This window comes from Triticum aestivum, chromosome 5B (assembly GCF_018294505.1).
Source record: "Triticum aestivum cultivar Chinese Spring chromosome 5B, IWGSC CS RefSeq v2.1, whole genome shotgun sequence".
NCBI classification, from domain to species: Eukaryota; Viridiplantae; Streptophyta; class Magnoliopsida; order Poales; family Poaceae; genus Triticum; species Triticum aestivum.
The window spans coordinates 186,059,646-186,084,587 of NC_057807.1; the positions used below are offsets into that span (position 1 = coordinate 186,059,646).

General features: G+C 49.8%; 1 long non-coding RNA gene across 15 annotated transcripts in view; it reads right to left on the bottom strand.

The window, feature by feature from the left end:
* LOC123110973 (uncharacterized) overlaps positions 1-3,733 on the bottom strand; it is a 5,295-nt gene extending 1,562 nt beyond the window's left edge. For 3 of the 15 annotated variants that reach the window (XR_006453933.1, XR_006453932.1, XR_006453923.1), the window contains exons 1-3: positions 2,071-3,733; positions 1,526-1,751; positions 232-832 (exon numbers count right to left, since the gene is read on the bottom strand). This is a non-coding gene — a long non-coding RNA (uncharacterized lncRNA). The remainder of the gene's footprint in view (positions 1-231; positions 833-1,525; positions 1,752-2,070) is intronic. The other 12 variants (XR_006453924.1, XR_006453935.1, XR_006453931.1 and 9 more) reach the window with 12 other exon arrangements.
* Between the last annotated feature and the right edge of the window lie 21,209 nt (positions 3,734-24,942).

The following is a 24,942-nucleotide window of genomic DNA, read 5'->3' on the forward strand; positions in this document are numbered from 1 at the left end:
TATATAGTATGCAAGAAACCAAAATCCCAAGAGAAATAAATCTTTTTGGTTCATGTGTTCTAGTCTAGAAAGAATGCACATATAAAAAAACCACAAAGCTAGAGGGATAAAAAAATACGAGGCCAAGTAAAATAGCTCAAGTATGGTCCAACATGCAATTTATGACATCATGTTCTATGCCTCAATCCTCATATCACTCTTATGAAATGAAGACAAGGGCAAGGTACATACTTGTTCTTATGTTGAAGAGGAAAAATACATGACTCAATGTGCTTAGCTTCATAAAATTAATTTTTGTTGTCAAGTAATGTCATCCAAATAATTATCTATACCAACAGATGATCATGGTAGCTAACAAACTTACGAGAGAAGTGAGCAGTCTTATACAATAATAGCCACTAAGTTATAAAATAAAATTGCCAAAATGCAGCTTCAGATCAATTATGGTCAAAGACTCTGCAAGATGCGACTCTGCGATGATAAGCTTGTTTGATCTTACATGCATTCTCTTTTACACCACACATGATAAGCTGCAAGGTACATTCCACCTCAATAGAATGGATATAAATTATATAAATTCAAAAGGATTGTGCACTTCCGCATTGGCAAAAATCTTGCAAGGCATAAGCCACAAAACCATGAAATATATTACAGAAAAATATTCATAATTTCACATCTTAGAATTTAGAGACATGTAGGAGATAGGAACACATGCTTGTAGTGATTCAGCAAGGAATTTGAAAGTGAAAGCAAGATAAACAACTTACTGATGCGCACAGAACACCGTGGAATTGAAATTTGGGTTGCCGCATTGCAATGGTTTGCTATGGTCCTGCAATAATATGTGTAAGAAAGCAAAATTAGAGTGTCTCTTGGCATAGTATACTGAAATTAAATCTACCTTTCCTCCAATCTGATAAATAAATGCACGTAGGAAGAGAAGAATATCATGCAAGATATTTCTCAAGTATTTAGCACCATACCATATCAGCAATACAAGATTAACAAAAATTCAGTGAAAATGTTAAGAACAGAAAAGCAGGTAGCTTGGCTGGACAACTTTGCTTTGGAATGAACACATGGAGTATTGAGAAAGGGTAGTAATACAAATATATTCTTGGACGATTGAACAATTAAAAAGATAAATGGTTACAGAAAAAAAAACTGAAACATAAACACCAAATTTGCTTTGGACAACACATAGGAAGTAGTTGAACTCAAAGCTTAACATGGCATATATGTAGGCTCACTTTTCATTTCAATATCAAGAATTTGGAGTTCTGTTGATGGTTAGCGATGAAAAGAATCATGATTTGTCTCCATATTCGGAGCTGGCTAGCAGTGGACCTGCCATGCTTACATTTTCGTTGCCCATTGGATAAATTTGAGTAATTTTCCTAGGAGTCACTCTGCAACTAACATGTAAATTTTAAAATTCTGAATTCGACTGCACACATGCGACACAAAATTGAACGGAATCAAATAGCTAAGGTGAGGCCAGAAAAAGTAAATAGAGTTCACTGACCCGTTCCTCAGCGGCTGTGACGAACTACTCGACCAATTGAATGCATGACGAGAGGGCCACCGGGAGAACAGGGACGGCAACCGATGCCTTGGGTGCGTCGGGCACCAAGTAGCAGCGGCGTCGCAAGAACCTTTTCCGCCATGACTTCACCAGTAGCCGTTATAGCCTTGTACACAAGACCAAATGATCCATGGCACAGAATCGTTGTGACCTTTTTGGTAGCCTTCTGTAGATCCCAGAACAACCAACACAATAACATGGAGCAATCAGAAAAATGTTACTTTGCTTCTGGCTACTCACACCAACACTAACATTCACAATAAGATCATGGTATAAGTTGCATGCATGCATTTCTGGAGGTGCCATGAACGTACGAATTCTAATTGACGCACGGAGAAACGACTATGACCTGGCTTGCATATCTTATCCTATCCTTAGATCAAATGCATTACACAGTCAAGCTGATATATTTCAAATTTACAATTCATTGATCATGTGATCTTAATACTACAATCAGGATTGCAACGGAGGAGTAGTTGCCATACTTGTAATGGTACTTCGGGATCCCAAAGACGGACAGGGGCTGGTCCCTGCCGTTGTTACCCCGCCCGCCCCAGAAGGCGACTTGCTTCCCCGCCAGCAGCAGGTTGTTGCCCCAGCAACTTTACAATTTTAGAATGCCGTTTTCCACGTGTAGGTGTAGCAGCTAACAACTTTGAACCAAACTGAAAAAATAGTCAAAAAGGAATCCTTTCTAACCTCACAATGCCTATGAATTTCAAGTAGCCATCATTTAAACACCAGACACACTGTCCATGCAAAAAGAGGTGAAAAAAAATCAAATCTGAACTGAACTTGACAGAATTCAGAAGTTGTATAGCTGACAATGGACCATCATATACAACAAGATCTAGTAAGCAATGCAAGAGCACACACGTACAAAGTGGTGAACCTGCCTGATTGGTACTTTAATTTAACACATCGAATCTTGGAGTTAGCTAGGTCAAGTATGCATACAGAGTTTAACATCAAGTGGCCGAGTTAGCAATGTCTAGCACGAAGTTAGGCATGTGACCTTCATGGGAAGAACTGGACATACCAATTCATTTGTGAGGTCGGGCCAGACCAACCTGCTTCTTTCCCCCTCCGCGCTAGCTCCAAGATGCATGTCTCGTCCTGGTCGATTAACCGCGACTTCGACCACTTCGATCTGCCGATGCTCGGCACCACTACCAAGACCCACGAATCAGTCCTTGCTTGTGTCCATGGTGAAGACGAAGTCGCAGAATGCAGATCTTGGCCAACCCACCGACCACGCACACATGCGTTGGCGCGGCGCTCCGGGCGTGGCCCGACTTCTGCAGCCCGCTGAACCTTCCTCGCGCGTGCCCACACTTCCTCGGCCTCTGCTTATTCCTGCGCCTCGCCGTAAACATCATCAGGTGTGTAACCTGCATACAGAAGAAAGATTGATAGGTGCATGTAAAACTAAGAACCAACAAATCTGATTCAAACACAAAAGAACAAGGGCAAGCTTATGCTATCCTGCTGAGCCACGACCGGCACTACCCCTCGTTGTTATGGAAGAACCAGGAGAGCACGAGCAGACCACCTCTGGAGAAGACCACCTCGTCAGCCGCACATGGAGTTGAGGAAGGCCAAGCCTGGAATTGCGGGAGGCCGCGACGATGTCAGCAACGTTGCCACACCGAAGATGGGGGTTGCTAGAACGCCCGTGCGAGAGAAGAGAGGAGGATAACCGGATAAGAAACCAGGGGATCAGATCGTGGGCAGCTTCCTGATCAGATCATGGGCGGGATCAAGACGGGAAGGAGGATATGGATTCAGGGGATGAGAGGGGTGGGGTGGGGATCACGAGAGCTTATCCATGTCTTGGGGTGGCCATCCATGCCGAGCGGGGCGACGTATTCGAGGCGCCGGCGGCGCCGGCGTTCTCGTGATCCATGACGGCTGCGTCTGCCTGGATAGGCAGATCGACGGCGGTAGCGGCGGCTGTGCTGCCCGGATCGTCAGATCGACAACGGCGAATTCGACGAAGGCGGCGGTTGCGTATCCTCAGGAGAGGGGAGGAGCGGATCGGGACCTCGCTCGGGAGAGGAGCCCTGTGTCTCGAGGGGATCGAGGGGCACTAGGAATCGCTCGTAGGTGCAAGCGTCCGGCTAATTTTGGTAGGTTAACCGTAGTAGATTTTTTAGGACAATTTTCTATCGATGAACCGTAGTGTTTCACAACGGGCCTCGTGGTAGCATACCGTTTTTTTGTCGGTCTCGAGGGTGGAAGGGGGGAATGGCTGGTTTGCGGGAGGTGGGATTGAGGACGAAAATTAACCGTCTCTGGTGGGACGAAAATTGACCGGCGGAGACTACCAACTTCTCCATTAGGAGTAGAGATACATGCCTCCGCCTCCGCTTGCAAGGTATCCTGAACATGATCCATTCTATCCACTCTTGATCCCACAACATCGCCATGTTCGTCTTGGATCACAAAGCTCCATGTAAGTGCATCTAGTGCCACCCCTAGTTGGTTTTGGAGTATAGACAACAAACTTGGTTGAAGGACTAATGTGTTTGTGAGATTCACAGGAGAACACAGGTAGAAGTCCCTATTGATTCAGTTTACACATTGATACGTCTCCAACGTATCTATAATTTTTGATTGTTCCATGCTATTATATTACCTGTTTTGGATGTTTATGGGCTTTACTTTACACTTTTATATCATTTTTGGGACTAACCTACTAACCGGAGGCCCAGCTCGTATTGCTGTTTTTTTGCCTATTTCAGTGTTTCGAAAAAAAGGAATATCAAACGGAGTCCAAACGGAATGAAACCTTCGGGAGCGATCTTTTTGGAACAAACGTGATCCGGAGGAATTGGAGTGCAAGTCAAGAAACAATCGAGTAGGCCACGAGGGTGGAGGGCGCCCTCCTATGGGGCGCGCCCCCTATCTCGTGGGCCCCTCGGGAGTCCACCGACCTACTTCTTCCTCCTATATATACCCACGTACCCCGAGAACATCAGAGGCGACCACGAAAAATTATTTCCACCACCATAACCTTCTGTATCCGCGAGATCCCATCTTGGAGCCTTCGTCGGCACTCCGTCGGAGGGGGAATCAACCACGGAGGGCTTCTACATCAACACCATAGCCTCTCCGATGAGTTGTGAGTAGTTTACCACAGACCTTCGGGTCCATAGTTATTAGCTAGATGACTTCTGCTCTCTCTTAGAATCTCAATACCATGTTCTCCTCGATCTTCTTCGAGATCTATTCGATGTAACTCTTTTTGTGGTGTGTTTGTCGAGATCCGATGAATTGTGGGTTTATGATCAAGTTTATCTATGAGAAATATTTGAATCTCCTCTGAATTCTTTTATTGTGTGATTAAGTTATTTTTGCAAGTCTCTTCGAATTATCAGTTTGGTTTGGCCTACTAGATTGATCTTTCTTGCAATGGGAGAAGTGCTTAGCTTTGGGTTCAATCTTGCGGTGTCCTTTCCCATTGACAGCAGGGGCAGCAAGGCACGTATTGTATTGTTGCCATCGAGGATAAAAAGATGGGGTTTATATCATATTGCATGAGTTTATCCCTCTACATCATGTCATCTTTCTTAATGTGTTACTCTGTTCTTTATGAACTTAATACTCTAGATGCATGCTGGATAGCGGTCGATGTGTGGAGTAATAGTAGTAGATGCAGGCAGGAGTCGGTCTACTTGTCACGGACGTGATGCCTATATACATGATCATGCCTAGATAATCTCATAATTATTCGCTTTTCTATCAATTGCTCGACAGTAATTTGTTCACCCACCGTAATACCTATGCTATCTTGAGAGAAGCCACTAGTGAAAACTATGGCCCCCGAGTCTATCTTTTATCATATAAGCTTTCAATCTACTATTATTTGCATCTTTACTTTTCTAATCTATATCACAAAATACCAAAAATATATTTATCTTATCATATTATCTCTATCAGATCTCACTTTTGCAAGTGGCCGTGAAGGGATTGACAACCCCTTTATTGTGTTGGTTGTGAGTTCTTTGTTTGTTTGTGTAGGTGCGTGGGACTTTTGAGGAGCCTCCTACTGGATTGATACCTTGGTTCTCAAAAACTGAGGGAAATACTTACGCTACTATTGCTGCATCACCCTTTCCTCTTCAAGGAAAACCAACACAAGCTCAAGATGTAGGAAGAAGGATTTCTGTCGCCATTGCCAGGGAGGTCTTCACTCAAGTCAAGACATACCAAGTACCCATCACAAACTCATCTCCCTCGCACTTACATTATTTGCCATTTGCCTCTCGTTTTCCTCTCCCCCACTTCACCTTTGCCGTTTTATCCGCCCTCTCTTTCCCAATCTCCTCTCTCTTTCGCTTGCCTTTTTGTTTGCTTGTGTGTTGGATTATTTGTCGCGATGGCGCAAGATAATACCAAATTGTGTGATTTCTCCAATACCAATAATAATGATTTCCTTAGCACTTCGATTGCTCCTCTTAATGATGTTGAGTCTTGTGAAATCAATACTGCTTTGCTGAATCTTGTTATGAAAGATCAATTCTCCGGCCTTCCTAGTGAAGATGCCGCTACTCATCTAAACAACTTTGCTAATTTGTGTGAGATGCAAAAGAAGAAAGATACGGATAATGATATTGTTAAATTTGTCGGATTTCGGGTTCCGGCAGACCCTCAAGGTTCGAACTCTGGGGTGCACGCGGAGATCACACCCCCTACCTACCCGTGTCTCGTCGCCTCGCAAGGATCTAAAACTACACGAAGAACAACACAAGGGACACGAGATTTATACTGGTTCAGGCCACCATTGTGGTGTAATAGCCTACTCCAGTGTGTGGTGTGTGGATTGCCTCTGGGCTGATGATGAGTAGTACAAGGAAGAACAGCCTCGCGAGGGTCTGTTCTTGGCTGGTGCGATGAACTGCTAGGGGGAGTTCAGTCGCTTCTCTCTCTCTCTCTCTCTCTCTCTCTCTATCTTTCTATCCTTGTTCTTTTGATCCCCCTACCATGTGGGTGGCTAGTCCTATTTATAGTTGGAGGCCCTGGGCCTCTCCCCAAATATTGAGCGGGAAGGGCGCCAACAATTGTCCATTTTGAAGGGGAACATCTAGTACACTTATCCTGACTAAAGTTGGTCCTCGCCTGCCAAAGACCCTGACGATGACGCCGGCTTGGGCTCCACGATGACCTCTGTTCTGCCGTCCTACTGGTCTTGGTCTTGTTGCACCGAAATGGTTGCCTTTGCTTGATACCCTTGCCTGCGCTTGCCCCCTTTGCACCAAAGAGGAAACAAGGACTCTGTGCAGGCCGGCGCCCGCCTGGCCTTGGTCGTCATGGCTTGCGTCATGAGCACCTCGTGAGGTACCCCGCCTTGATCTCTCCGCCTCCTCGTGAGCTAGCCTGACGAGGCCATGCCCAAGGAAGCCTCCTGTTGTCCGCCCCGCGAGGCTTGGCCCCTTGTGAGGGTCTTGGGCATGCGTTGATGAAGATGGGCCGTACTGGGCCGCTCCTTGAGCCATGCCGCAGGCCGTAGGCAGGCAAGTCTGGGTACCCCCGTTCCCAGAACGCCGACAGTAGCCCCCGGGCCCAAGGCGCGCCCGGACTTGGCTTGGCAGGGAAGCGAAGGGGCAAGTACGAAGCGCCGCGGGCCCCAATAGCCTACGGCCTTGGGTGCCGCGTGGCGGTCGATTAGACGTGGGTGTCCCTGTTCCCCCACGCCTCCTTATTTTGCGCCCAGCTAGGTGGACCCGCGGTTGCACACAGTCGCCCCTCTTCTCGTCGCGCGCGCGCCTCCTGCTCTTCCTTCTCTCGTGCTCCAGTCTCCGCTTCCAATCCAATCTCGAATCCTCCCCCTTCATGTCGCCATGGCTCCGACGAAGAAGGGGAAAGGGAAAAAGCGTGTGCCCTCGCCCGCCCGTCGCCGTCGACGGCTCCTGCTGTCGACCGGTCGATCATACTCAATCGAGAAGGCTTGGACAAGGTCAGTTCTGCCCTTGCCACCATCTTCAACGAGTGCAGGAGGACAACGGTCTGGGCCGTGTCTCACTTCTCCATTGACAGAATAGTCATCGAGGTCCGGTACTTTGCCGACGCCCTGTGGGCGGGACTGGTTCCCCCCTTTTTTGATTTCTTCAATGCTGTACTCTCCCATTACCAGATCCACATGATGCATTTGGGTCCCGAATCCATTACTCTTCTTGCCGTTTTCGCTTTTGTCTGCGAGGTGATGATGGGCATTCCTCCTTTAGTGGCCTTGCTGCGCCACTTCTTCTCTTTGCGCCTCAGCGACCCCACCCAATGCTCGAGGTGCGTGAGCTTCCTTGCCGCACCAGAAACAGCAGCTTCGGGAATTGATTTCAGCCTTCCTCCGCCTGCGACTGGGTTTCGTGAGCGGTGGCTATACGTTGATGTCGGGGTGCCCAGCCCCCTGGTTTCGGAGCCAACCTTGCCCGCTATCCCCAATTCAGGATGGGGCCAGGAGACGCTCACGAGCCCCCAGCTCGTCTTCGTTTGGCATCGCTTCGCGAACTTGAGGGCGCTCGGTGTGACGGCACCCAAGGTGGTGAAGGACTTCCTCCTATGCCGCATTGCCCCTCTCCAGCGCCATTCCCACCGGATGTGGGCCTTCGGGGGGCGTGATGACCGCATGAGGCTCCAGGAGGAAGATCTGACGCCTGAAGTGCTGAGGAAGGTTCTCATGATCCTAATTGGGGACCCTTCCCCTGGCAGCATCCGGCATGGGGGCGCCCTGCTGTACCTTTGCTCAAACAGGGGTGATTTTGTGAAGCATATGCCCAGCTTCGACGAATGGGGGCTGCGCCCCGCAGGCCTCATGGGACCTCGTGAGAACCCAGTTATGGTGGTTGCCCTTCCGGTTGCCCGCGACGGTCCTTCCTCGAGTGGTGGAGTTGGGAGGCAAGGGCCACCGGGGGCTGAGGGGGCCACCACCGGGATGATGACCCCATGCAGCACTCCTGAGGCGGCAACTCCTGAGGCCTGCCCTGCGGCGGCTGAAGGTGTTGAGCCGCGGCCTGCGGCTCCCGCGGTAGAGTCCCCTGAGGCCCCGGTCACCCTTCTTGGTGCGGCGTCTGGCGGCGTGCGCCAGGACGATGTCCCTGACGCCGGTCACTTTGGCGCTTCTTCCTCGTCGCAGGCTGACCCCTGCGCCGAGCTCCTGGGCCGCTTCCGCGTGGACTTCGAGGCTCTCCGAAAGAGAAGGGAGGCCTTGGGTGATGATTACCCTTGCCGCCTATTGAAGCGCAGGAAGTACTTCGCCACTGATGAGTAAGCCTTTCCCTTTCTCAGTTCCTTACTTTCCTGCTGCTTCAGCTGATCATTGCCCTGCAGGGCCCTTCCTGCCGAGTTCATGGAGATGGCTGAGGAGCCATCCGTCCAGGCCTCACCCTCTCCACCTTCCCCAAGCGCCTCGAGCTCCAGCACTGCCCTTGTGGTGAGGCCGGTTGGAGAGGTGGGCCATCCTGTGATGCGCCCTGATTCTGCGCACCTCGCGACCATCCTTCGCGAGCCCTCCCGGGGCATAGCTAGCCTGCCCTGGGCTCTTAGATTGGTTGTGGACGGCGACTGGCTGAGGCCGGCCTGGCGTTCTTCCTTGGAGGACGAGCTGGCTCTGGGCCAGGCTTCTGGCGAGGCGCGTACGGCCATTGCGAGGGTGCCAGCCCCCAGCCCCCTGCCCAGGGGGGAGTGCTGGTCCGTGGTCCTCCGCGCGCGCCTGGGGTGGAGGATGATGCGGAAGACGTGCTCGAGCGTGCCCGGGAGCGCCGCACCCTCCGCCAAGGGTTCCTCCGGAGGGCGGCTGACGCAGTGAGCCAGCTTGGTGTAGAGCTCGCTGACGAGGACGCGTTCCTTGAGGCCGAGGGCCTGCGCCTAGTTGAGGAGAGGCGCAAGCTGAAGGTGGCCGTTGCCCTTGCGCGCCACCAGCGTGACCTCGACAATGAGAAGGCCGAGGTGTCGCTGGCAGCTTCTCGGGAGGCCTGCTCCCGGGCCGTCGAGGAGGCTCAGGAGGCTAACCAGCGGCGTAGGGCCGCAGAAGAGCGGGCGTGGGAGCTCCGGGCCTGCAGTAGCTCCCTGGAGCAACAGGTGGAGTTGCGTGAGGCGGCCCTTGCGTCGATGAAGGGGGGCTCGGTCAATCGGGCGGAGCTTTAGAAACGTAGGAGGCACTGACGCTAGAGGCCACCGAGCGCACCCTGGACCTCGAGCGATTGGAGACAAGGGAGCGCCTGGTGGCGTAGGTGGAGGATGATGTTGCCGCGAGGGAAGCCGGAGCCTCAGAAGAGGTTGATCGCCGGGTGGCGGCGGCCCGCTCGAACCTCGAGCGCGAGTTCGAGGAAAGGATGGAGTTGATCAATGTCGAAGCAGAGGGCAGGACCGCCGCCCTGAAGGCCAAGTTGGATGAAGTGATGCGGCGTGCGGACGCTGCCGGGGCCGCCCTTGGCGCGGCACAGGCGGAACTGGCTTCCTCCCGCTCCGAGGTGCTTCTTCTCCATCAAAGGGTGGACGCGGCTGAGGCTGTTGCGCGGCGGAATGAGGACGAGATATGCCAGCAGCAGACCCTGGAGCACATGCACAGTCCCATGCTGCGCGAGCTCCGGGAAAGAGCTAACACGGCCTTGGGCATCATCTGTGAGGCAGCCGTTGGGGAGCCTCGTGTGGTTAACTATGCTGGTAACCTTCAGTTCTTCACTGATGTGGTGACGCAGCTAGAGACTCGTTCGGGCAGAACCGACAGGTTGGTGGAGGAGAGGAGCCGTGCCCTACTTGGGCGTGCTTTTTCTCGTGTCTTCAGTCACCTTCAGAACATGGACCCCATTTCGACTTTGATGCTGCCATCGCACCGGTACCCCTGGCAATCCGGGGCAATCTGGCGCGTTGGGTGGAAGACAACGTGGACGCCCTTGTTAGGGCCTTCACCGCTGATGACAACGGTGTGGTCGCAGCTGCTGATGAGGACGGAGTGGTGAATGGCCCTGGTGCTGGTGAGGGCGGAGTGGCGAATGGCCCAGGTGCTGATGGCGGCGGTGTTGGAGGCGATGGCGAGGCCAGCGACGCTAGTGGCGACTCCGGAGGTGCCCCTGAGGATGCATTGGGGGATTTATCCGATTGACCGCACGCTGTTCCTGCTTCTTACCCTGCGCAGAGAGAGCTTGGGCTTGGCCCTGAGGGTTGTAAGAGAATTTTGGGAGGGGGAGCCCCTTGTGTGAAAACTTGCAGTTATCGTATTTGTAGACATGATGTTGCCCGCATGCCCATACCGAGCGACTAGTTTTGTGATGAGTCAACTGGCTTGTTTACCTTCTACCCGCGGGTCCTGAGCGAGCCTGCGGGGGCCGTGGTGCCCCAAGTGCCTCCTGGATGAGCCCATTGAACCTGTAATGAGAACCTCCCGAGAGGGTGTGCCGACGACAGTCTGGGCTACGTACATGCTGGGCCTGGCCCGGCTCGCGAGGGCTCGCGAGGGGAGGCAGCTGAGGTTGGACGGATGCAAAGCGGTAACCAGAACGCAAGAGATTGCTCGAACGAGACTAAACACCCCTTCCCCAAACACACGCAAGTTTCAAGCTCAAATCTAACTTAAATCCAAACAAGGAAAAGCGACAACCAAGGGGAAAAGCAAGAAAAGCAGAAAAAGCCGCGTCCGACACCTAGTCTAGTCTTCAACGTCTTCTCACCAGCGCGGAGCTAAGTGCTGCCACTGGGCATGGGCGGGAGCCCCCGAGGCCCGAGGGCGGCTCTCCGGAGACTCCGGGGCGTGTACAGCCCCACTCATTATTACATGAGAGTGTCACGGAGCGGTGAGCTTCATAGGCACTGGGCCTTCTTCACAGGTACCGGCCTTGCTTCATATCGCCAGACGAGAGCCTCGCCTTGCGCCACACTCTATTGCCATCGACGACGGCCGGAGACTGAGGACGCCGCCGACGGGATAGAGCGGTCGCCAACGGTTCCCCTGACGACCACGGGTCCTCTGCCGGGGGTAGGCCCTGAGGCACCTCCCTGGCAGAGGGCCTACCTCCTGAGGACGCCTTGCTCCGAGCGCCGCGTGGGCGAGGCCGGATCTCGGCCCCTCTCCTGCAGCCCCCGGGTCCCTCCTCATGAGGGTGGGGAGCTGCTGGATTGGGGCAGCCACCCGCTGCAATGACCTGTACCTCCTGTGATCCATGGTTAGCGTATGCCTGTTCCTGAGGGATTAGCGGTACCCGATAGTCGCCGCCTCCGATGCGGTCGACAAGGCCTTCCCTGGGCTCCTGAAAGAGCTCAGCCTTGTTGGAAATATGCCCTAGAGGCAATAATAAAAGGATTATTATTATATTTCCTTGTTCATGATAATTGTCTTTATTCATGCTATAACTGTATTATCCGGAAATCGTATTTGACTAGCTTGTTGATCAACAGATAGTCATGGTTTCTTGACAATGGACATCAGATGTCGTTGATAACAGGATCACATCATTAGGAGAATGATGTGATGGACAAGACCCAATCCTAAGCATAGCACAAGATCGTGTAGTTCGTTTGCTAGAGCTTTTCCAATGTCAAGTATCTTTTCCTTAGACCATGAGATCGTGTAACTCCCAGATACCAGAGGAGTGCTTTGGGTGTACCAAACGTCACAACGTAACTGGGTGACTATAAAGGTGCACTAAAGGTATCTCCGAAAGTGTCTGTTGGGTTGACACGGATCGAGACTGGGATTTGTCACTCCGTATGACGGAGAGGTATCTCTGGGCCCACTCGGTAATGCATCATCATAATGAGCTCAAAGTGACCAAGTTTTTGGTCACGGGATCATGCATTACGGTACGAGTAAAGTGACTTGCTGGTAACGAGACTGAACGAGGTATTGGGATACCGACGATCGAGTCTCGGGCAAGTAACGTACCGATTGACAAAGGGAATTGTATACGAGGTTGATTGAATCCTCGACATTGTGGTTCATCCGATGAAATCATCGTGGAACATGTGGGAGCCAACATGGGTATCCAGATCCCGCTGTTGGTTATTGGCGGGAGAGCTGTCTCGGTCATGTCTGCATGATTCCCGAACCCGTAGGGTCTACACACTTAAGGTTCGGTGACGCTAGGGTTATTAGGAAGACTTGTATGTGATTACCGAATGTTGTTCGGAGTCCCGGATGAGATCCCAGACGTCATGAGGAGTTCCGGAATAGTCCAGAGGTGAAGATTTATATATAGGAAGTGCTGTTTCGACCATCGGGAAAGTTTCGGGGTCACCCGGTATTGTACCGGGACCACCGAAAGGGTCCCGGGGGTCTACCGGGTGGGGCCACCCATCCCAGAGGGCCCCGTGGGCTGAAGTGGGGAGGGAACCAGCCCCTGGTGGGCTGGTGCGCCCCCTGGGCCCCCCTTTGCGCCTAGGGTTGGGAACCCTAGGGGAGGGGGCGCCTCCACTTGCCTTGGGGGGCACTCCACCCCCTTGGCCGCCGCCCCCCTAGAGATCCCATCTCTAGGGCCGGCTCCCCCCTGGGGGCCTATATAAAGGAGGGGGGAGGGAGGGCAGCCGCACCCCTGAGTCTTGGCGCCTGCCTCCCCCTGCTACACCTCTTCCTCCTCCCGCAGTTGCTTGGCGAAGCCCTGCCGGAGTACTGCATCTCCACCACCACCACGCCGTCGTGCTGCTGCTGGAGTCTTCTTCCTCAACCTCTCCTTCCCCCTTGCTGGATCAAGAAGGAGGAGACATCATCCGCTCCGTACGTGTGTTGAACACGGAGGTGCTGTCCGTTCATCACTTGGTCATCGGTGATTTGGATCACGGCGAGTACGACTCCATCATCCCCGTTCTCTTGAACGCTTCCGCTCGCGATCTACAAGGGTATGTAGATGCACTCCTATCACTCGTTGCTTAGATGAACTCATAGATGGATCTTGGTGAAACCGTAGGAAATTTTTTAATTTTCTGCAACATTCCCCAACAAGCCTCGGGTGTTTCTTCTCGCCAGCCTGGGCCGAGGAACTGGCCATGGTCTTCCTCCTGCGCGTGCCCTTGATCCACCATGTGGGGCACATACGCCTCCGGGGCCGCCGCCCCGAGTGCCTCGCCGTAGTGCCCCATGTGCCACGCAACTCTGCTCGCGGTGCCAACCTCGGAGTGGTAGCGTGGCGGCTCACTGGGACCGTGGGCTGTAGTGGACCCCCCTTCGCTGGTCGGAGGCGGAGGCGGCACCGTTGGTGGCTAGGCGCTGACGGCCAGGTTGGCGTTGGAGTGGCCCTGGAATCCGCTTGGAGCTATGTGGGCGCGTGTGGGGCCTCCGTGTGGTCCGCCTTGGGCCTGAGGCAGCAGCTGGGTGCAGAAGGGGTGAGCCCCCGAGGCGGCGGAGCCCAGGACCTCTGCCACCCGCTCGAGTAGCACGTCGCGGCCGCCCTCTAGCAGCATGCATTGTAGTAGTTCTCGAGCTACCGTGAGCGCGGCCCTTGAGTTCGCCTGCTCTCGCCATGAGTATGGCGCCTTGGCCGCGGCGTGGCTCGAGGCCCTCGCTGCTGACCGCACCTGCCGCGGTGTGAGAGCTGGTGTCGTCTGACCGTGTCGCCCGTGGCCCGCAGCGCCCTGCGGACCGCGGGCTGCCTGGGGCACGGGGTTGAGGTCGCCCTGGGCAAGCGGCTCTGCGTGGGCGGGCCAGGCCGCCCAGGGATCGGGATTGCCCGTTGGGTCGCCGGACATGATGACGATGATGCAAGGGCGGCGAAACACGAGGCGACGGAAGGCAGATTCCGGCGCACCCCTACCTGGCGTGCCAAATGTCGGATTTTGGGTTCCAGCAGACCCTCAAGGTTCGAACTCTGGGGTGCACGCGGAGATCACACCCCCTGCCTACCCGTGTCTCGTTGCCTCGCAAGGATCTAAAACTACACGAAGAACAACACAAGGGACACGAGATTTATACTGGTTCAGGCCACCATTGTGGTGTAATACCCTACTCCAGTGTGTGGTGTGTGGATTGCCTCTGGGGCTGATGATGAGTAGTACAAGGAAGAACAGCCTCGCGAGGGTCTGTTCTTGGCTGGTGCGATGAACTGCTAGGGGGAGTTCAGTCGCTTCTCTCTCTCTCTATGTTTCTATCCTTGTTCTTTTGATCCCCCTGCCCTGTGGGTGGCTAGTCCTATTTATAGGCGGAGGCCCAGGGCCTCTCCCAAATATTGAGCGGGAAGGGCGCCAACAATTGGCCATTTTGAAGGGGAACATCTAGTACACTTATCCTGACTAAAGTTGGTCCTCGCCTACCAAAGACCCTGACGATGATGCCGGCTTGGGCTCCATGATGACCTCCGTTCTGCCGTCCTGTTGGTCTTGGTCTTGTTGCACCGAAATGGTTGCCTTTGCTTGATACCCTTGCCTGCGCTTGCCCCCTTTGCACCAAAGAGGAAACAAGGACTCTGCGCACCTCGCCTGGCCGTCTGGCGCCCGCCTGGCCTTGGTCGTCATGGCTTGCGTCATGAGCACCTCGCGAGTACCCCGCCTTGATCTCTCCGCCTCCTCGCGAGCCAGCCTGACGAGGGCGTGCCCGAGGAAGCCTCTTGTCGTCCGCCTCGCGAGGCTTGGCCCCTCGCGAGGGTCTTGGGCATGCGTTGATGAAGATGGGACGTACTGGGCTGCTCCTTGAGCCACGCCGCAGGCAGGCAAGTCTGGGTACCCCCATTCCCAGAACACCGACAAAATTGAAGTTATTTCTATTTTCACTTAGAGATCGTGCTAAAGTTTGGTTTTCGTCTTTGCCTAAAAATAGTATTGATTCATGGAATAAGTGCAAAGATGCTTTTATCTCTAAGTATTTTCCTCCCGCTAAGATCATCTCTCTTAGGAACGATATTATGAATTTTAAACAACTTGATCATGAGCATGTTGCCCAATCTTGGGAAAGAATGAAATTGATGATTCGCAATTGCCCTACTCATGGTTTGAATTTATGGATGGTCTTACAAAATTTTATGCCGGATTGAATTTTGCTTCTAGAAATCTTTTAGATTCGGCCGCGGGAGGCACGTTTATGGAAATCACCTTAGGATAAGCTACAAAACTCCTTGATAATATTATGGCTAATTATTCTCAATGGCACACCGAAAGATCTACTAGTAAAAAAGTGCATGCTATAGAAGAAATTAATGTTTTGAGTGGAAAGATGGATGAACTTATGAAATTGTTTGCTACTAAGAATGCTCCTATTGATCCCAATGATATGCCTTTGTCTACTTTGATTGAGAATAATAATGAATCTATGGATGTGAATTTTGTTGGTAGGAATAATTCTGGTAACAATGCTTATAGAGGAAACTTTAATCCTAGACCATTCCCTAGTAATTCGTCTAATAATTATGGAAATTCCTACAATAATTCTTATGGTAATTTTAATAAGATGCCCTCTGATTTTCAGAATAGTGTTAAAGAATTTATGGTCTCTCAAAAGAATTTTAATGCCTTGCTTGAAGAAAAATTGCTCAAAGTTGATGATTTGGCTAGGAACATTGATATACTCTCACTTGATGTTGATTCTTTGAAACTTAGATCTACTCCTCCTAAGCATGATATCAATGAGTCTATCAAAGCTATGATAATTTCCATTGGTGAGTGCAAAGAAAGAACCGCTAGATTGCGTGCTAAGAAAGATTGCTTTATAAATGCGTGTTCTTCTAGTTTCCATGAAAATAATGATGAAGATCTTAAAGTTATTGATGTGTCCCCTATTAGATATTTGTTTTGCAATATGAATCTTAATAATGATGGGACTGGAGATGAGTCAACTTTAGTTAAAAGGCGTCCCAATGATTCGGAGTTTTTAGATCTTGATGCTAAATTTGGTAAAAGTGGGATTGGAGAGGTCAAGACTTTAAATAGCATTGAACCCACTATATTGGATTTCAAGGAATTTAATTATGATAATTGCTCTTTAGAAGATTGTATTTTCTTGTTGCAATCCGTTGTGAATTCTCCTCATGCTTATAGTCAAAATAAAGCTTTTACCAAACATATTGTTAATGCCTTGATGCAATCTTTTGATGAAAAACTTAATTTGGAAGTTTCTATACCTAGAAAACTTTATGATGAGTGGGAACCTACTATAAAGATTAAAATTAAATATCATGAGTGTTATGCTTTATGTGATTTGGATGCTAGTCTTTTCACGATTCCGAAAACTTTATGTGATATTCTAGGTTTCCATGATCTTGATGATTGCTCTTTAAATTTGCACCTTGCGTATTCCACCATTAAAAAGCCAATGGGAAGGATCAATGATGTTCTCATTGTTGCAAATAGGAATTTGGTGCCCGTAGATTTTATCGTTCTTGATATAGATTGCAATCTTTCTTGTCCTATTATTCTTGGTAGACCTTTCCTCAGAACGATTGGTGCGATTATTGATATGAAGGAAGCGAATATTAGATTCCAATTTCCATTAAGGAAAGGCGTGGGGCACTTTCCAAGAAAGAAATTTAAATTACCTTATGAATCTATCATGCGAGCTACTTATGAATTGAGTGCCAAAGATGGTACTACTTAGATCTATCCTCGCTTTTATGTCTAGCTAGGGGCGTTAAACGATAGCGCTAGTTGGGAGGCAACCCAATTTTTTTTGTGTTTTTTTTTTGTTTCTGTTTAGTAATAAATTTTGCATCTACCTTCTGTTTAGATGTGTTTTTATGTTTTATTTAGTGTTTGTGCCAAGTAGAACCTATAGGATAACCTATGGTGATAGTTAATTTGATTCTACTGAAAAACAGAAACTTGGCGCGCACGAAAATAATTTTAGTAATTCACGGAAACGTGATTTTGCGTTGATTCTTTTTGCTATAGATCTATAGACAAATTTCATAGGACTTCCTATTTTTGTAGGATTTTTAGAGTTCCAGAAGTATTCAAGAGTTACAGATTTCTACAGACTGTTCTATTTTTGATAGATTCTGTTTTTCGTGTGTTGTTTGCTTATTTTGATGCATCTATGGCTAGTATGTAAGGATATGAACCATAGAAAAGTTGAAATACAGTAGGTTTAACACCAATATAAATAAAGAATGAGTTCATTATAGTACCTTATGTGGTGGTTTTTCTTTCTTTCACTAACGGAGCTTGTGAGATTTCCTGTTGAGTTTTGTGTTGTGAAGTTTTCAAGTTTTGGGTAAAGATTTGATGGACTATGGAGTAAGGAGTGGCAAGAGCCTAAGCTTGGGGATGCCCATGGCACCCCAAGACATTCAAGAATATCTAAAAGCCTAAGTTTGGGGATGCCCCGGAAGGCATCCCCTCTTTCGTCTTCGTTTATCGGTAACTTTACTTGGAGCTATTTTTTATTCGCCACATGATATGTGTTTTGCTTGGAGCGTCTTGTATGATATTAGTATTTGCTTTTTAGTTTTCCACAATCATCCTTGCTTTACACACCTTTTGGGAGAAGCCCACTTGATTACAATTAATTAGAATACTCTATGTGCTTCACTTATATCTTTTGAGCTAGATAGTTTTTGCTCTAGTACTTCACTTATATCTTTTAGAGCACGGTGGTGTCTTAATTTTGAAGAAATTGTTGATCTCTCATGCTTCACTTATATTATTTTGAGAGTCTTTTAGAACAGCATGGTATTTGCTATGGTTATAAAATTGGTCCTATAATGGTAGGCAGCCAAGTTAGAAATACAGTATTCACCCCGACTCGATGTCACATCGATCTAGCTGGTAACACCTCATATCACTTTGCGGCCTCACGGACGGTATCCCCACGGGTGTCGTCTTACCTTTTCCCGGGACCGTTTGCGCCTTTTGGCTCACGTATATGATAGTGTCGCTAGCATCCATATGATAAGGAGCCCGGGCTGACATGACCAGTCGTAAACCCAAAGTGGCACAGACTTACAGGGACAGGCATCCATGACCCAGCTTCGAACGTGTCGGTCATCAGCAAGTGGGTCCGGGCTGTAGCACTGGGCTAGCAGGACTCCGGTAAACCGGGCTGTAGCGGGCTAAGAGGACTCCGGTACTCAAAGCGTGACATTTCCCCGAAGGGACAGACACAGGAACGAAGAAGGACACATGCCGGCCAGCCTAAGTGTTCCAGAGCAGTAGCAAGCTACCATGGCTCAGCGGTAACACTAGGAGACATTTCCCGGTAAGAGAGGCTACTAAAGATAAACAACTAGATAGTCAGATCCCACACATACCAAGCATTTCAATCATACACACAATATGCTCGATATGTGCAAATACAACGAAGCATCACAACATGACTCTATGACACAAGTACTTTATTTAAGGCTCAGGGAGCCATACATAACATACACAAAGGTACGGGTCTCGCGACCCAACATACAAGTCATACAATCATACAAGCCAGCAGCGGAAATAACTTGTCTGAGTACAGACAACTAGTAAAATAAAAGAGGCTTGGAAAGCCTAGCTATACTACGTGGTCCTCCACAAGCTTAGGGTCACCACCTGGGTCTTTAGCCTACTCGTTGATGTCAACGTCTACATAGAACCCATCAGAAGGGGTTGCAGCGTCTTCTGTAAAAATGTAGATTATAGCAACATGAGTACAAAGGTACTCAGCAAGACTTACATCAGATCCTACATACATGCATAGTATCAAGAAGGGTTGGTGGAGTTATTGCAGCAAGCCAGCTTTGACTCTTGGCTAGGCTAACCTACGATACTTCAACTTGAAATGGTTTTGCGCACACGAGTCCACTACTCACCACTTCAATACACTACCGAGGATCCACCTCCGTCTTCCTACAGAAGAGCCATCCTCGGCACTCACACTTATCTTGAGGCTTTTAGTAGTTTCCATTTACTTGTCTATGAACTGTATAGGCAACCAAGTAGTCCTTTACCGCGGACGCGGCTATTCGAATAGATCATGATAACCCTGCAGGGGTGTACTTCTTCATACACGCTCTCACCACTTACCGTCGTTTACACGACATGTACTCGGCAACCTTCAAGCGGAAGCCCAACGTGGGTGTCGGCCACGACCTACCTAATCACCTAAGCCTCCAGTCCAGGTTTATCGCCTATTCAGGTTCCATCCGCAGGGAGTCCGGCCGAGGTTTCCCATACGGCCCCGAACGATGTGAACAGGGTTCCCGAGATACCTAACGGGTATTCGGTACACCCGGCCACGTACCTACGGTCAGTGCTGTCCACGGCCTCCAGTAGGCTACAAACACCAGAAACTAGTTGCAACTCCTGGACGGAGAACTAGGGTGAATAAGAAGCCGAGAGGGTCCATTGGTTTCGGGCCCAATGCATGGTAGTAGCTGATTCTTAAATCACACATACAGATCTCAGTGCTTAAGGTCGGCTTCAATGAAACAACCCACCATGTACTCCTACATGGCCTCTCATCGATACCTTTACCAAATCGTGTTCACCACACCACTCTCATTACCGACATTAACATTTCACTCTAGCCCATCACCCAGATGAACCAGACCTGACACGACTCTAAGCATAGCAGGCATAGCAAGGTAGGAACAACACATACACATGGCTCAATCAACTCCTACACATGCTAGTGGGTTTCATCTAGTTACTGTGGCAATGACAGGTCATGCAGAGGAAATGGGTTCAACTACCGTAGCACACAGCAGTTTGAATCGCGTTGTCTTAATGCAGTAAAAGAGAGCAGGAGCGAGAACATGGGATTGTATCGATATGATCAAATGGTTGGTTGCTTGCCTGATGGTTCGATGCTCGGATATGATTCTTCGTTAGGGTAATCACGGTACTCCTCGGAGACAGAACCTGTCGCAAAGGACATCGATACACAAGCATCACCAAACAATGTGCAACAATATGATGCATGCATGAAACATGGCAATATGAGTGTGTTGGGCTAATGCAACTAAATCCAGAAGGGTTTGAACAAATTTGAATCAAAGATTCAAATTTCAAACTCAAACATGGCCTCTTTAAGTGCTTTTCCTTATTCTGCTTAAAACATCAATTTAACTTGTTTGATCATGCATGAAAATAGTACAGATGGATAGATTGGATTTTTCTGATCATTTTTCATATATAATTTGTCCAATTTGGAGTTACAGAATAAAAGTTATGAATTTTTGAAGTTTAAATAATATTCTGGAATTTCCTGATTTAATTTAAATCCAGAAAATCAATTACTGCGTCAGCCTGACGTCAGTGTGACGTCAGCAGGTCAACGGAACAGGTCTGGGTCAAACCTGACAGTGGGTCCCGCATGTCAGGGTGATTAATTTAATTAAAAGTTAATTAAAACTAATCCTGTTTAATTAACAGGGCTGGGCCCCACCTGTCATTGACTCAGGGGAGTCAACCAGGGCCCACCCGTGGTCAAAGTCAAAGTCGGCTGCCGGCGTTTAGCCGCCGGCGAGCCCGACGCGGCGGCGGAAGTGGTTTTTGCCATTTCGGCCACTAAATGGACCGCGGAGGCCACCGGAGTGGAGTTGAGGACAACCCGCAGCTCTTGGCGGAGTCCGTTGGGGTCGGGGTGGCCGGAGTCGACGCCGGCGACGACTTTGGCGGCCACCGAGGTTCGGTCGAAGGTGAACTTGGTGCTAGAGGGTTCGGTGAGGCTCGTGGAGTGGCTAGCTAGGTGCTGTGGGACGCGGTGAGCAAGATGGACACCATCTTGTGGCCGGAGGATGACCAGGAGCACGTCGGCGACGAGGTCCACGGCGGTGGGTGTGGTTGAGCTCCAGGAGGTTGCTACACAGCTCGGGAGCAAGAACGGAAGGGAGGGGAAGATGGCTAAGCTCACAGTGAGTGCGACGGAGTCCCTGGTGCGGCCGGAGATGGACCGGAGCGACGATGGCGTTGAAGGGGATCTCCGGCGACGGTGAGCTCGGGCGAGGTCGGTGCGGTGGTCTCGGGCGTTGCGAGCGCTCGGGGCTCGGCTGCTCGATGAAGTGGACAGCGGCGGAGCTCCTGGACACGGTGAGACGGCGTGGGGTGGTCGGAGGGCGTGGCTACGGCGAGGGGGTGGCGGCGATGGCGTCGGCCATGGCTGGGGCGTGCGAGGGGAAGGAGCTGGAGAGGAGAGGGGGTGTCTGGGGGGTTCGGGGGAGAGAGAGAGGCCGATCCACGGCGTTAGCCGGGCGAGGGAGGCGGCGAGGCGGCGAGCAGCTGCGTGGCGAGCTGCGGTGCCGCCGCCGAGCACCTTGGCTGCCTGCCTGGCGAGCCAAGCAGCTCGCTGGAGCGGTGGCCGGGCTGGGCCGGCCAGGTGGGCTGGCTGGTGGGCCTGCGGTGGCGCCAGGTAGGTTTTCCCCCTTATTTTCTATTTCGGTTTTTATTTAATAAATATCTGCAACTTTGTTGAATTAAATAAAATACCTAGGCAACTTCAAAAATCACCAAACTATTCCTGGCCCATAGTTGGATTATTTCCAACATGAAACATTTTAGTTTGGAGATATTTGAGCATTTAAATATTTTATATTATTTTAAATGTCCAAATTCAAATATTTATGATTTAATTCAAAAACCCTAGGATGGCCTAGGAAAATGTGCACCACTTTTGGCAGAGGTTCTGAACCAAGACAAAAATGATGGGCATTTTAGAAGGGCATTTCAGGTTCATTGAAAAATTATTTTAGTAACCCTAGTTGGTTTCAGAGGGGACTGGGGGTTCTGTCATCCCCATTTCAAGTTTCTGATGAATGAGTAAACATGATGCAACACTCTAATGCATGACTAGCTAGGGTGTGACAACTCACCCCCACTCAAAAGAATCTCGTCCCGAGATTTGGGTTCCTCCGGGAAGAAGGCGGGATACTCGAGTCGAAGACGATCCTCCCTTTCCCAAGTTGCTTCATCCTCAGAATGGCGCGACCATTGAACCTTGAGAAACTTGATATTATGACGTCGCGTGGTACGTTCGGCTTGATCGAGGATGCGAATGGGGTACTCTCGATATGTAAGATCATCTCGGAGATCAAGCGTTTCGTGGTCCACTTCACGGATAGGATCCGAGAAGCAACGCCTGAGTTGAGAAACGTGGAAGACATCGTGAACTCTGGAGAGGTGCGGAGGTAGTTCCAACTGGTAGGCAACTTCTCCTCGTTTGGCGAGAATGCGAAAAGGTCCAATGTAACGAGGAGCCAATTTGCCTTTGATACCGAAACGATGGGTTCCCTTCAGAGGGGTGACCCGAAGATAAGCCTTCTCGTCAACCTCAAAAGTCATAGCCCTATGTTTTCGGTCATATTGACTCTTTTGACGAGATTGGGCTGTTTTCAGCTTTTCACGAACGATACGAACTTGATCTTCTGCTTCCTGAATCATGTCCGGGCCAAAGAATTGTCTTTCCCCGGTCTCTGACCAGTTAAGGGGTGTTCGACATCGTCGTCCATAGAGAACTTCAAAAGGGGCTTTACCCAAGCTAGATTGATAGCTGTTGTTGTAAGCGAATTCGGCAAATGGAAGGCACTTCTCCCAGTCCATTCCGAAGGAGATAACAGAGGCTCGAAGCATGTCTTCTAGAATTTGGTTGACGCGTTCCACTTGACCACTCGACTGAGGGTGGAAGGCGGTACTAAAGGAGAGACGGGTTCCCATAGCATTTTGGAAACTTTCCCAAAATCGAGAGGTGAAAAGACTTCCTCGATCCGAGTTAATTTCCAAAGGAACACCATGGAGAGACACTATTCGGGAGATGTACAAGTCTGCCAGCTGACTAGCGGTTATACTCTCACGAACTGGTAAGAAATGAGCTACTTTGGAAAGACGATCGACCACGACGAAAATAGCATTATTCCCTCTCTTGGTCCTGGGAAAACCGGTAATAAAATCCATACTAATTTTATCCCATTTCCATTCAGGAATAGCTAAGGGTTGAAGGGTGCCAGCATGCCGTTGATGCTCTGCTTTTACACGACGACAGACGTCGCAATTTGCAATATACTGAGCAATTTCTCTCTTCATCCTAGTCCACCAGAACCTCTGGCGTAGGTCCTGATACATTTTAGTGCTACCGGGATGAATGGTGAGAGGGGATTCATGAGCCTCCTTAAGGATCAACTGCCGTAGATGCTGGTTCTTGGGAACCACTAGACGGTTCTCAAAGTACACAACACCATGATCATTAGTGGAGAAACAACTAGCACCTCCGCTAGCAATGTTCTCTTTGATTTTAGATATACCCTTATCTCGCCTTTGGGCAGCGATGATTTGATCCGTAAGAGTAGGTTTTGCTACCAAGGTGGAAAGAAAACCTTGAGGTACAATGTGAAGGTTAAGTTTCCGAAATTCCTCATGGAGAAGCGGTTGACTTTGTTGTAACATCAGGTTGTTACAATAAGATTTACGACTTAGCGCATCAGCCATGACGTTGGCTTTCCCTGGGGTATAGGTTATTCCTAAGTCGAAGTCTGTGATCAATTCAACCCAACGTCTCTGCCTGAGATTCAAATCCGGTTGGGTGAAAATATACTTCAGACTTTGGTGATCAGTGAATATTTCGCAACGATTACCGAGGAGGTAATGTCGCCAGGTCTTAAGTGCATAGACTACGGCTGCAAGTTCTAGATCATGAGTAGGATAATTCTCCTCATGTGGGTGCAACTGCCATGAAGCGTAGGCAATTACGTGTCGATCTTGCATGAGAATGCAACCTAGTCCTTGTCGCGAGGCGTCGCAGTAGATAACAAAGTCCTTGGAGAAGTCTGGCGGTACCAGTACGGGAGCAGAGGTCAGGCGTCTTTTCAGTTCCTGAAAGCTGTGCTCACATTGTGGAGTCCATTCGAACTTCTTATCTTTCTTGAGGAGTTCGGTTAGAGGTTTGGCAACTTTGGAGAAGTTCTCGACAAAGCGACGGCAATAGCTCGCTAAGCCTAGAAAACTCCGAACTTGCTTGACCGATTCAGGTGGAGTCCAATTAAGGACGGCTTGAACTCGCTCAGGGTTAACAGCAATACCGTTACCAGATATTACATGACCTAGATAGGTCACTTCTGGCAACCAGAATTCACATTTAGAAAATTTGGCATAAAGGCGATGCTCTCGAAGTTTCTGCAACACTAGCCTTAGATGTTCGGCATGTTCTTCCTCGTTCTTGGAGTAGATGAGTATATCATCGAGATAAACTACGACGAACTTATCCAAATACTCCGTGAAGATTGAGTTCATTAACCGAGAAAAGGTGGCTGGAGCGTTGGTTAAACCGAAGGACATGACGGTGTACTCGTATTGGCCATAACGAGTAACAAAGGCCGTTTTAGGAATGTCCCCGTTTCTGATTTTGATTTGATGGTAGCCCAACCTCAAATCCATCTTGGAGAAGACTGAGGATCCAGCGAGCTGATCATACAGGTCGTTGATCCTGGGAAGCGGGTATTTGTTCTTGATTGTGACCAAATTGACAGGTCGGTAATCTACAACCATCC